Source organism: Dermacentor variabilis, chromosome 6, assembly GCF_050947875.1.
Source record: "Dermacentor variabilis isolate Ectoservices chromosome 6, ASM5094787v1, whole genome shotgun sequence".
In the NCBI taxonomy this organism is placed as follows: Eukaryota; Metazoa; Arthropoda; class Arachnida; order Ixodida; family Ixodidae; genus Dermacentor; species Dermacentor variabilis.
The window spans coordinates 150,602,203-150,616,422 of record NC_134573.1 but is presented as its reverse complement, the minus strand read 5'-3'; the positions used below and the strand labels follow the sequence as shown (position 1 = coordinate 150,616,422).

Genomic DNA, 14,220 nt, shown 5'->3' with positions numbered 1-14,220 from the left:
GTCTACTTACACAAGTAGATGACCGTAGTTATATTTGATGTGCTTCGCGACTACGCTTATCGTTGCGATAGCAAATGTATATGGACACTATGTGCGAATTTCTGCCAACCGCGGTCGTTGCCGTAGCCGTGATGTTCCTTTAAGGTCCAAGTTCGATAACATCGCGACCGCGCGCTATATGCTGTAGGAGCGATCGAAAGCGTGCGAGGATGAGCAGAGAGGGATGACGGCTCGATCTCGCGCGCCCAAGGGAGGAGAGCGAGGGAGAAGGGCGCCGTCTTCCGTCGCGCGCAAGGTAGCAAGGGGTGCGTAGGTCGCTCTACTCCGGCTGCGTCTGCGTATGCGTGGGCCCTATCTTGAAAGCGATCTACAGTGAGCACAGAGTCTAGGTGCGCCGAGGGCTGATGGCTTCGTGTGCGTTGTGTTCTCGCGGCCTGATTCGCGTTGAAGCGAGTCACAGCAAGAAGGTCAACTCGCTCTCTTCCCCGCGCTAGCGTTCTGACAGCGAGTGTCCGCGGTAATTGAGCGAGATGTGTTCATGCTTGCCTGTGCGCGCGTGAGAACGTGTTTCTTAATTTAGTTAGTAAGTGAATAAGTGAATGTTTACAGCAGTTTATGCAGCTGATAAGAGGACTAACCTTACTCGTATAGCTGTTTAATAATTTGCTGTCGCAATTAATGCTTCGCCTTTCGGGCGAAACTGTGACTTTTTTTCTAAAAGTGGTTGACCGATAGAACGATGAAGCAGTCGATTTTGCGATCCCAAAGCAATACCCTGCGCTATTATGACAGACGTATTTGTGCATGCATCTAGTTTAAAGATAACCACATGGTGTTATTTGCACGCATAGAAAGCTCCGTACGTGAGCGATTCCGTAGTTTTCTTTGACCGCGTACTTTCTGCAGCTTCCTAAATATGCTACACCCTTAGGGCATGAATTTATGTCCCCATCTGATATTTGTCATTATTCGTTTAGACGTTCTCCTTCTCAGGACCTTATTAAAGTTTTGCATCCATCCATCCATCCATTCTCCTTCTTTATCTTTGCGTGGCCGGGCCCTTCCTTGCGAGAAGGGTATGTGTGCACATGCGTACCTGGTAGGAAAGCACTCGAAAGCAAGTTGACAGGAAATGTCGAAACGAATGATGACTAATATTTTTGTGATGGAAAATTACGTACTAACGGATGAAGCACTCTTGAGAAGTGTTAGGTGCGCGTATATACTGGAGACCTATGGAAGAATCCATTCATATATACGCAAGAACTGTCGAACGTAAGAAGATTCGTAAGTAAGGTGATTCATAAGACGATCCGTAAGTGCGTGGGTCGGTCCATCTCGTTTGCCTACTAAATTACAACCTTTGAACAACAGTTGTTGAGAAAGGAGCTTGTGCGTCCAGTGCGTAATTGTACTAACGCTAATTTTTTTTCCTTTGCGCATTTTCCATTTTACATCTTTCTCTTTCGTGCCTTTGTTTTATTCAGATAAATACTCACATTAATTTCAAGCTCTCTCAATCCTATGTGGACTGCAACAAATTTCACATCTACGTCATCGTTAGTGTTTTCATCCTTCGCGTTTCATCTTCTACGAATGCCTGGCGAACAACAAGTTTGCTCACAATACACGCGACGCCGGTAACTTACCTCGCCACTTTTGTTAAATGACCTAACTGGACAGCAGCGAGAAAACTCCACCGTGGGCATATATTTTCCTGCCTTCCCCGTCTTTTATTAACGTATAAAACACAAGATACAAAGCGCAATAACGATAGCTGAAGTTCCTTTCTTTTTTTCGTTTTATCTCGCATGCGAGCAGTGACCTTCGCCAAGGAATGTCGCAAATAATTGCTTCGAATTTTGCCCTAACCATAAGAATAAAGATGAAAAGGTTTCCGTCAGAAGAGGAGGGTGTGGCGACGGGACGCTTTGGCAACGCTGTAATATCGCACTGCGGATAACTTCGCAATGGGTAGTCGCTTAAATTTATGCATCGTTTCCATGTCATCACTCCTTTGCTGATCACAGCAGCGAATGATCTTCTCATGCCTGTAGCACAAGAGCGCGGCAAGGACCTTAATTGAGCCACACGCTGTCTGTGACAGGCAAAATGCGGTTAAGCAAGAGTCAGTACCGTTTGGAGCACTTCTCCACTGCACATTCTTCATTAGAATGGCAATGTCATGCTGATTTCGTTGGTGTTCCTAATTTATTTCTTTTTTTGTGTCTTGGTGATCTGGGAGAAGATTATGCAAATGCGCTATTTCTATAATGAAGGTGGAAGGGGAGTGGGTGGGGGTTGTTGCTCCGTATAATATGGCACGGCCGCGGCGTACAGATTGGGCAGATATTTCGTTTCGCAACAAAGTTTATTGCGGCTCTGTAAGGATGAAGGCGCCTGGGGGCCTGCGATAAATGCCCGGAATTCAGCCGCAGCGGTAGGCGGCGTTCTCGCATGCAAGCGGTTTCCGCTCACCGGCTGCTTGCGTCCTGAGCAAGCTGAGCATGGTGGCTGCTTTCTTGCGTGGTTGCATTGTGTCCAGCTGCGCGAGGAGTCCTGGAAGAATCATTTCCTGCGAGAAAATTTTTTTTTATTGTCCTCGTCTCTCTCTCTCTCTCTCTTTCTCTTCACGGTAAGTTGATAGAAATGGGCATGAGTTAATCGAGAAAGGGAGAAAGTCTAAAAGCAGGTGCAACCTACATTCGCTCTGTTTAAATATTCCTCCGTAAACTCTTAATATTGATGCACGTAAGCTCGGCCAAGTAAATGGATCGTATTTTTGCAAAATTGTTCCGCTCATTAAGTGGAGCCTGCGTGGAACTAACGTCTTTCAGCGTAAGTTCTTAATTACTTCGGGCGAGCTTCTTGCTACTGTTGTAACTGTGTGTGACTGATTTGTTTTTACACACGCGTTTCGGCACGCGGAACATCTTAATCTCGTTAATGTGTTTCAACAAATATTTCCCAACTAAGTGGAACGTATGTTCAAAAATGTTCCACTTAAAGGAACTTACAGGGAACGAGATTAAGGGTGCGCGTACTCTCTTGCGACGCTACCACCTTAGTACACCATGCACTTTCGCACGAACCTTGCTAGCACCAAATATGACCGTGGTGTTCAAAACAGCCAATGCCGTTTCAGACACCAGCGCCAGATATGTCGGCACCCGCGCACGTGGCTATTGGCCCACAACATCATTGCTGTTTCTAGGAACTGATATGTATTACCTTAGTTCTCACCTCGGTATTCGTGTAGCTTGATCGCTAAACGACAATACTTAGGCATCCAGAGAAAAGACGGGGAATGCGGGAGATGGAAATTCAAGACGATGAGCAAAACGTGAACAAGGTGAATGCAGGAGCCAACGTTTCGACAACTGAACTTGTCTTCTTCAAGACAAGTTCACTTGTCGAAACGTTGGCTCCTGCATTCACCTTGTTCACGTTTTGCTCATACTTAGGCATGTTTAATATCTGTGAGCAAAAATTCGACACTTCTTCAACGAATCGACGATTCAGTGGGCTTACCTTCAGTTTTTCCAGCAAAGCCATGGTGGCACGAGCAGTTGTCAGGAAAGCCTGCAAAATAGCCAAGTAAAACCATTATACGAAAAAAGGCAAGGCGCGACAGGGGACTTGCAGCCGTGTTGGTCGGTAAAATCTTTATGTGTTTGTGGCATGTTCAATAGTTTTGTGCGTGGGTGGCAAAGGCTAACTATACTCTTTCGTTGCGTGCTTCAGTTAACGACCATATCTAGACTACCGCGATTAAATCACAGAGGCCCCGGACTCTGGTCAGTTCATGTGGCTGAATACAAGTTTGCTCTTTGTCAATAGCGTTGAGTAGGATAAACCTGCGCGAGCTAGCTCTTACTGAGGTCGTAGGATCAGCTTAAGATTACGCACCGTACATTATTTCGTGAGCCCTCTGTCCATCATTGTGTGGCCTAATAAACACATTTAGGAACAAAAGTGGCAGCAAATTTCCACGTTTGTACAATTTTTGGATCTTAACTGCTGCAGTAAGTCACACTGCCGAAAATTCCAACTGCATATCGACCTCTTGAGAAGAAATGGCGAAAGGTATCGAATCGTGAACATGGTATGAGCTAGCAAATATTGTAACTTTCTTAAGTTAATACGTATTGGGGCCCAGTCGAAGGAAATAAATCACTTTAAAAGCTTGAAGTTCAGTCCTCTCTGACTAAATTCGACACGGTACGGCGAGTTCTAGAGAAACACAAGTGATTTTGGAAACACTGAAATGCTACGAAATGCTTCGTACTCGCTGCGTATTCTGTCCAGCTTGTTAAACGCTAAGCGACTACTGCATTGTGTTCATGGTTACATGTTTTCACCTTCCACATTATTCATTGTCCTTTTTCTGGATGAAGATATCTATAAAAAAAAAAGAAAAGAGTTCATCAGCTACCAATATGAACTACGAGGTAGTCTGAACAGGGAGGTTCACGAATACAAGTACTTTGGACTGTTTATAACTTTAGATCTAAGATGGAAAATACATGTTTCTTTACTAGCGGGAAAACGTTTTCTAGTCTTTATTCGTTAAAAGAAATGTTCAAATCAGCCTCTCCTGTTACCAGGATGTTAGCCTGCATCTCCCTTATTTGACCAATGTTAGAGTACGGTGTAATTAGTTGGTTTCTTCACACCAATCTAGGAATAGCGAAATTAGAAAAAGTGCAACGTAAGGCAGTAAGATTGTCTACGATAAATGTGACCGACGCACTACTTCTTCCGAACTTCTTGCTAAGGCTAGAATCCCAACGATTAATAAACATGCGAAATTCTTACGACTCAAGTTTCTCTTCCAACTTTTACATAACGTAGTGAAAATCGACCGCTACAGATATGCATCACCTACACAAACTAGACTAAATAGAAATAAACGCAGCAAGCCCTTGATGACAAAATACAGATTCCAGGCAAACACTTGCCGTTATTCTCTTTTCCCTTCACAATCCTACACTTGAACTCTTTTTTTTTTCGCTTAGGTTACCACGCCGCATAACGTCACAATGGATTTAAATATAAGCGTGCAGACCCGTTTCATAGAGATACTGCAACAGTGACTTATAAAATGTGTTGCCCGTAATCCGTCTTTCACCACAGGAGATTGTAAACTGCACGTATATTGAATTATTTACCAACAAAATGATCCAAGTTTACTTTCTAACCTAGCAGCAGCAGCCTAACTCACATTATCGTGTATTTATGATACCTGTCTATTTATAATTGTGAATCTCTTTTGTGAACATTATTGAGTACCACATGCACTCACTTTTTGTATTGATTTCCCAGTTCTGTCACAGCCTCAAAAACTTCAGCTAGCAATATGTGTAAACAAACAAACAAACAAACAAACAAACAAACAAACAAACAAACAAACAAACAAACAAACAAACAAACAAACAAACAAACAAACAAAGAAAAATAAATAAATAAATATGCTTAATTAAATAAATGCTGACAGGACATTCTTGATTTTTGATTTTTCTTTCTTTCGTTGAATGAAAGTCTTCAAGCACGAAGCGCTAGGAAGAATACTTGCATGACTCAGAAAGTCTTAAATAACTTGGCTATATCAGCTTCTCTAAAAACCAGGGGCCGAATTCACGAAGCTTCTCGCTCTTACGTGTTCTTTGTCATTACAGAACCATTTCAAGCCACAAAAAAAAAGTTCATGCAACTATACTACCAATTATTCACATCTGGTTGTAACCACCACGCTGCATTTCTCATAGACGTTTGCACCAGGGTACCGTCTAGTACCCTGTGCAATCAACTCTATGGGGCATTGTACTCTGACAGATCGCGTTGCCCTGAAAACGCTTCTGTAACTTTCGGTTTTCTTGTGCTCCCACTTGGAGTGTAAGTCTGATTAGTAACATAGACGATCGAGCGTATCAATCAATCAATCAATCAATCAATCAATCAATCAATCAATCAATCAATCAATCAATCAATCAATCAATCAATCAATCAATCAATCAATCAATCAATCAATCAATCAATCAATCAATCAAATGAATGAATCTAACGGATAAGAATGATAAATAAATGGGCTAGGGTGCAAGAATTGCATCTGCCTTCAATTTCAGTTTTCTCGACGGACCGACGGGCGGCACAAAGCTGCCGTGGCGCACAAACCAGTAAGTCTCGTATGACGCCCGGCCATCGCGTTCTCTGGCCTGCCTCTTCAGTTGACCAACGCCTGTCGAGCTCCTGGAAAACGATGACACACGAGTTTACGGCAACGTTTAACTGAACGAACTGCGAAACGGTGCTTTGTCAAAGAAATGTATTCTTGGTTTTGTGTTTATTACTTGTTGTAGCATGGGGGGGGGGGGTGGCAGCCGTTACGAACAGAAACACTGGTTAGCACAATGAATCTCTCATTCCACAAATGCCTAAGGTTTCTACGAAGCTCGTTATCTTGCCGTACTTGTCTTCAGCGTACTAGTTTACTTTAGCTGCATCTGTACGGTTACTAAAGTACGCTATCAAGGAAGCGATGACTGCCAGGTTCCTGAAGGGCCCAATACCTTCTAGAAGCTCAACGTATTGTTGTATAACCTAGCGCACGTCTCTTTAGTGTACTAGTTTAGGATAGTTGGTGCATCTGTATGGTGGCCACTCGATGTTGTCGTAAACTACTAATGAACGCAGAAGCTAAACGGAACAATTACAGCCTTCGAACAAAGGTTCTTGCGCTTCATCGGGCGTTTCTGAGATATCTGGGGCAAATGGTTGCGGTCATCTCAACTTCTTTTGCGCGCTCACCTGCAAGCTGCATGCCAGCTCCTCGTACAGAAGTCCAGCGTCCTGCAGCTTGGCGTTCACAAGGGCCAGAGTCGGCCCGATGTATCGTCTGTCCCATATCTGCGAGTCGCGGTCTCTGATTTGCACATATAGACAAGGTAGTTCAACTTGCTTATATAGCAATGATCTCCACGTTTTTGTATAGCTGGCACCGCCACAACTATCAAATGGACAAACTACAGTGCAACAATGAACACTACTTTGAGTGCAATTAGCAGACATTACGAAGCTGCGGATGGAAAGCTTGCCGTTAAAGTTGAAAAGGTATGTAATTACTATATATTGTGCAGTTGACCGATGTAAAGCACGTGCATTCGAATGGCGCAGTCCCAATACATAGATTGCGCTAATACATAGCAAGGTTACCGTTCGAAAACAGCAAGCGCATTAAATGTAGATGTCGTCGCTAGGACATATTGTAATACTAAGCTAGCAAACATTGGACATCCGTGGCCGGGCATCTGAAGTTCCCCTGTGAGAAGGTGCCAAATATTATTTGCTCAGATAAATAATACACAAAGCTCTCCACATGCGTGTTTTCCAACATGAAACCGCCATTTCCTCACAGCTCATTGATCGTTGTCTACATTTATCGGTGACTAGCTGAGTTAGTAGACAAATGGTTCCCATGAATGCAATTGCGAAGAAAGCTGGCAGATGTGTAGGGAGTTCTAATAAGCATTTCTTGCGTTGCTTTTTTTCCCCTGCATTCTGGGGAGATTAATGCTGATTGCGCGATCTCTTCCACTGACGACTTATATCTGCTTACCGCGAGGTATGTCTATACTTGTTAGCATGATGAAGAAATGATTGAAAGGAAACTACACCGAATTTTTAGTTTGGCTAAATTGAGGCACTCTATTGAAGCAATCTTGACATAGCCGGGAGGGCTGTTAATTGTCTAATTTTCATTATTAGCAGAGTTGAAATAAAGCATAAGTAAACAACGAGTGCACCCGGTGTTTAGCGGATATACGTAAGTGCCAGCACGTCACCTCCGGTATTGTTTAGAGCGCCGTGGGCAGCGCCTCATCTCGGAGGTCACGCCGAGGATCCGCGCGTTTTTGGTCATGCGTCGTTTCCGGCCGGCGACAGTGGCGACTTTCTTTTGTAGTTTTTTATTCTTTTCAGTATGGAAAACGCCAACTTAGGTGACCTTTGCGCGACGCATCCACTCGCGATTTCAAACGTTAGATTTTGCACGGAGGATGCGGTAATATTTACACTGCTTGAAAGTGGCGGGATTTACGCGGTCCCAAATTTTCGTTGCACTTTGCTTTTAGGTCAAGCGCGTGTTTGCCGAGTTGGTCCTCGAGAACCAACTACCAGGACACCCAACTAATGACTCACTCACGTGGTAGGCTCGGCGACAGACCATCTGCCGAAGAACCGCCTCTTCGAGCTCCATCACCCACGCGTCGCGCTCGTCTTCGCTGGGAGCTGCGTGGAGGCGAGTGACGTTTCTCGCGTGTAAATTGGTCACCCGTGATTGTAAAGGCTGTCGTGTCCTAAACACATGTTTGTGCAGCACGTGCGCATCGTGTTTGTCTCCTAGACGTAATTTAAACTACCACGGCGTGCAAACACCTTAAAGAGACCTAACGATACCGCGCCCCCTTTTACTCCCTGCTTAATTCGTTTGATTTAACTTTGCTGCTTTAGCGGCGAAGCGTGATCCGTCAGCAGCCGTTGACGTTCTGAGATTCCTTGGCGGCGTTTGAAAAAGTGGCGCAGAAAGACGTGTGCTATAGAGCCGACACTCGTTTCCACTTGGTGAAAAACTGTTTAGGAACTTTAGTTGCGAAGTCAGAAAATCTTGCGCTTAAATCTTTAGAATAGAGAACCGCTGGGCTAGCTGGTGCGACATCTCGTACAAAGTGGAGCGCTAAGGCGGTACGGAAAAGGAGAGTATACGTATACACACGCACGTACTGACGCACGTCTTTCCCGCATCTTTCTTGTTCATATATACCCTCCATTTCCGTACCATTTTAATTAGCGCTCCCCTTTGTACAAAGCCTAAATCTTTGTTTGACATTGTGCTTCGTGTCTGGAAGCTGACTTTAACCACCGCAGGCGGTGGTGTAGCCAGGGGGAAGAGGGGGCACACCGAGCATGTCCCCCCCCCCCCCCCCCGCACGGGTCAATTCCGTCCTCAGTCAATGGGTGCTCCCCCCGGAAAAAATTTCTTGCTACGCCACTGATCGCGGGCCTGATTAGTTTAATAATAAAGTGGCACTGCGTACAGTCGGGGTGAATTTCGGTTCGAACATGACTTTCGCCACCCGGCATAATTCACCCACCTTGAAATCTGTACTCTCGGCCTTCTGAGACAACGGAGAAACCGTTGGGTTCTCTGGGGTCCTTCGTCACAATGGCACCCTGTGCAAAATTGGTAGAACAGGCTACGGTCAGCGTGTCGCACGCCATGTATGGATACGCAATCGCAGCTCCCTGCATATGCAAAGACTATAACTTTAACTATTCAGTCGGAAAAATCTTTTTGTCTTCCTAACCACGGTTTGTTTGAGGTCATGGTTTTGTAACGAGAGCGTGCGGGTTTTCTTTAAAGATAACTTATGCTGACAACGGTGAAGATTCCTTTGCGTGGGCACTAGAAGCGCTTCGGACTTCGTTTGGTTTTCTCGAGCCAGGAACATATTGATCATCGGTCGCGCCCTCTTGCACACAAAGAGAGGTGTTGCCTCGTACTTACCAGGAGATTGATGCCGCCGAATTTAGCTAGCAAGCCCATTCGTTTCCGCCTCTGGTGATGTGACTGCAAAGAGATTGCACGTGCTTGCTGCTATAACAGGACGCAAGAAGTATGCAATAGCTTTGCGTTAAGCATGTTTTTCTCTTTTGGGCTGGACTTCATTTGCTTTATTCAATGTTTGAAACATTTACCTATACTGCCTAAGGAGGCGACTCATGGCCTCACTTTCATTTTACGCTACTGTTTTGTTAGTAGAACGTTGTTCTGGACCAATGAACTCAGGCTAATGATGCAGGCTAATAAACTACTTGACTTCAGATCCAAAGCACACGGCCACGAAGAAGTAGACACATAAGCGGGGCGGTAGATGACCGTTTATATGTATATTTGTCTATATGGCATAATCACATCAAGAAATAGACGCATGGATAAGGCAACATCTTTTCTTTTATGTGCCTATTTATTTGTGCTTGTATGACTCCGCGACTCAGGAGAAGCCAAAATAAATTGATGCGATGAAAGACAGAATGTGATAGATTCCTGACTAGGCATGCACCAACAAAGGGTGGAACGAGCAGCTTAGGATATGACACATTCTCCTGGTTGTTATCAAGTGCTCTAGAACGCCCTGGCGGCGTGTTTTACAACTGGCTGGTCGAAATTGTGCTTGAAGCACATTCGCTTGGTTCATTTAAAGCGCCGCGCTCCAGCTAAGAGCGCCCGAAGGCGCTTTCACCTTCGAGTTGAGAGCGCGACTGAGATCCGACAGAATGCTGGTCACGTGCCTTCTCAGGTCCTTCCGCTCTGAACATTCGGATCGCGCAGGCCGTTTCTGACTCCAATCTCGAGAGGGCTCCGCATCGCTGCAAACTAAGTCAGAGCGCTGTAGAAACTAGTCGAATGTACCGTAAGATAGATTTTCGCCTTGTACGAAAGCCTAGCTCACTTTGTCAGCCGCTCTTTCAATAAGCTCATCACTTGCATGGTTCGCAGCTTAAAAAGTTGTGACAGGAACCGCCGAAGACAATTGACAATTCCAGCAATAGCTTTCTTGTGCGATCTGCCGCATGTCCCCATGCCATCCGTAAATCACGAAACGTTATGGGCACATCAGCAGACAAACGAAGTGCCATTCTCACTGCCAACCAAGATGTCAAATGATAGCAAGACATTATATATCTTGTCGTAATCACAAAAGCCGAGGTGAAACTCTGTAGCAACCCTCCCCCCCCCCTCCCCAACCCCTCACTATCCCTAGTATCCTGGCTGCAACTTCGTTGCTATGGCTATCCATAAAGCGACCGTGCTCGACGTACAGGTTTCTGCTTCGGATGGGACGCTCTCTATTTAATATATGCAAAGTGGCTATATAACTTGGGTCACCTTGTCACATATGTTACGGGGAATTGACCAAGAATAGTCCCTCACCATTATCACATGCGCAGTGCCGAAGTTGTCTGTCCGGACACATACCACATGTCCTCTGCTAGGCAATACAGCAGCCGGCGCATACCTAGTGGCCCAAGTTGAATTTTCCCCCAGAAAAGGACAGAAACATACAAACCGTAAAGTGGAGGAGAGGGTGGATATCCAAAGAAAGCTATCGCTTTAAAAGGACAGAATGAAATTGCAGTGGTTTTGCTGAGGCGGAGGTTGCTCATTCAGCTGCAGGTCTAGACAGAAATTGTATGATCACAGATGCGCTGTTATTCGATTTCCAATGAACAAGATACCGCGGGAAGGGCCTCAAACTACGGCTGTCTCAGTGCATTAAAGATTAACAAGATGCTGAAACCAGCGTGAAGCCATATGTAAAAAATAAAGAAAAAGGAACATGATGCAGCACGTAATGAAAGATCCAGTGCTCCCTGTGTGTAACTGGACTGCCCTACAATGGTTTGCATTATCTGACCTTCTCTGTCGGTCTCGATCTTCAATAAGGAACTGTAACTGAGCGCGCATTTCAATGTATCGTCAACGTGTGCAAATCCCGTCCTGCGAAAAGTTGAGAGACCGCCAAGTCCTTATGACACAGTTGTGGTTGGTTGTTTAAACTCACGCGTAAGCTTCGAAGCAAAGTATGCTCATCTCAATGCCGAATGAAGAGGTGTCCTTGCAGTGTACCCCTCTTACTGTGGTGGTCCTTTGTTGCTTCACTATACAGGACGACATGTATTCTTTTAAAGCACATTTGGCTATGTCCTCCGAGATAACGCGTTATCCACAAAGAGTCACAACAAGCGTGCTGCGAGCACCTTGAATCGGTAGAGCATGCCGTTGCGGTCATCGAGCACTACCCAGCACAAGTGCCAGCCGCTGATGAAGCTTGTCCAGACACTGAGTGGTCCTTCCATGCCGTCGAGGCCGGCGCGCTCGGCTCGAGACTGCTACGGCGGGCCCCCTCACTCGGTGCTCATCGCTGGAGGCCATGCGTTGCCACCCGAGCCCGCTTTCGTCGGGTTTGAGCCCGACGAAAGGGCGCGACACCTTGACCCTGCAGCCATGGCTGTCGTTGTTGCTGTTAACCGAGAAGCACAATGGCTCATACCCACTATGGCGGATTCGCCAATATTCGTGCGGATGGATGGATGGATGGATGGATGGATGGATGGATGGATGGATGGATGGATGGATGGATGGATGGATGGATGGATAACTTTATTGAGGTCCCTCGGTGCGCTTGATTAGCGCGCAGCAGGCCGCTTCCACGTCGGGACAGAGAGGCCATGCCCCTCTGGGACATCGTCGCGGGCCCGATGGACAGCCCAGAGCTGTGCTTCAAGGTCCGAGCTGCGTAGAGCTCGGTCCCACTCTTGCTTGGTGGTCCTGGGCTTACGTCATAGTTTTAAATGAGCGAAATACGATAAGTCTATGCTGTGACAGTTGCAAGAAAAATGAGTGAAGCCTGAATTGAAATAGGCTAAGATAATAATGGTAAAGGGGGCAGATGTAAGTGGGCTATTGCTTGGAATCAATAATGAAGTTGTGGCGGCGGCGCGAACATCCCTGTGACTATACCCTAGAGTCGAAGCTCCAAATGAAAGGATAACAGGAAGTGTCCGATCCAGGCCATTTTTGGGAAAGGGAATTTCAAAGAACATTTTTTTCTCATTACGGTTGTCGTTGCTGTTGCCATTAGCCAAGCAACACACGTACGCGACTCATGCCCACCTTGGGGCTTCGGCCAAGAATGAAATGAATTATTCTAAATGACAACCGCAAATAAACTTTCAGGAAATGATAAAAAGTGAGCGACGCTGAATGATAATATTACATGCAACGTCAAAAGAACAGAAACTTTAGGAAAGTAAATCGAGAACCGTTTCAATCAATCCCGAAAAGCGCACATGGAAGTGAGGAAAATTTACCAGGGAAATTATTTATATTCGGTACGGAAATCCTAGACAGTGAAGTAAACATTCCTGCGTCTGAATCAGTGAATTCAGGTTTCAACCTAAAGGGGAATAACTGGTCACCTATAGTTTGAGCCTTACTCAGCTCGACCAAAGGCATCAACAACCACATGACAGATCATGTTGATGACAAAATGGATGTTGCGAGCATTTCTTTTTGTTTATTTATTTTTTTACGTCTAATAATTTTACGTGCGCACTGCATAGCACGGCCCGCGCGCATTGTCGTTTTCTCTCCACAATTGATGGCATACAGCTACGAGGGGACGATGTAAAGATAAAAAGAAATATCTTAATTGTTCTCAACCTACGAATGTTAAAAAAAAAACGCTTCACTATATGAAGGTGGATGACATGCGAAGCTCTTTAGCAAACGACACAGAGGTGACACATAATTTTGAACATTGGTACGGACTCATTTAGTGTGATGTTTATATACATTCACGCGGACGACGGGGCCGCCGCCCGGAGAAGCCGGAGGAAGCTAGAGACGCGTGACGTTTCGACGGGAGCGCCACCACGTGAGATCGGAAGGGAAGGAAACTAGATGGACAAGCACTTGGAACATGCTTGGAACGCCGACAAAGAGAGGGCGGTGCGTAGGCATAGGCATGGCCGACGCGGGTATAAGTGTAGTATCTATTCTTATCAGTTTAACGTCTGATCCGGGCTTTATTTGGGCCCGAAATATTAAACTTATTTTTGAAAGTTGGCTGAGTGCTTAAATTAGCCTGCTTCACCTCCGCCGCGGGTCGGCCCGGCATTGCACCACCTTCGGGATCGGCCCACGGTTTTTGGGTCTACGGACATCGATCCGCTGGAAACTAGCCATATACAGCTTCGCTCTTAAAGAAAAAAAGAAGGACAAAAAAAGAGCGCCAAGAAGAAAGATAACCCCAAACTTAAGCATTAGAATGGCTTGAATTTAATATAGGGAAACGCGTCGTTCTGCGTAGAAGCCTTGCTCCCCCGTGCCTTAAATAGAGTCGTGCCGACGTCTTTCACCGAGCGTGGCCTAGGCTGTGTGGTTTGTCCTTGGCGTTGGGACGACTGTGTACTTTTTTTTATTCACGAAAACATCAGTACTGTTGCCGGTAGCGAAAAGTTATTTTGTTTGTTTGTGTCTTTGCGGAAAACCAATTAAGAGGGGACTTAGAAGCGGAATACTTATATGCGTCCGCCAGTCCAGGAGCCTTTTACTGACTTTTTACTATGACTATTTACTATGTGGGGAAACATTTAATC

General features: G+C 45.5%; 1 non-coding gene across 1 annotated transcript; it reads left to right on the top strand.

The window, feature by feature from the left end:
• Positions 1-13,586: 13,586 nt before the first annotated feature.
• LOC142586482 (U2 spliceosomal RNA) lies at positions 13,587-13,769 on the top strand. Its single transcript, XR_012829240.1, has one exon. It is a non-coding gene; the product is annotated as a U2 spliceosomal RNA (small nuclear RNA).
• Positions 13,770-14,220: the final 451 nt, after the last annotated feature.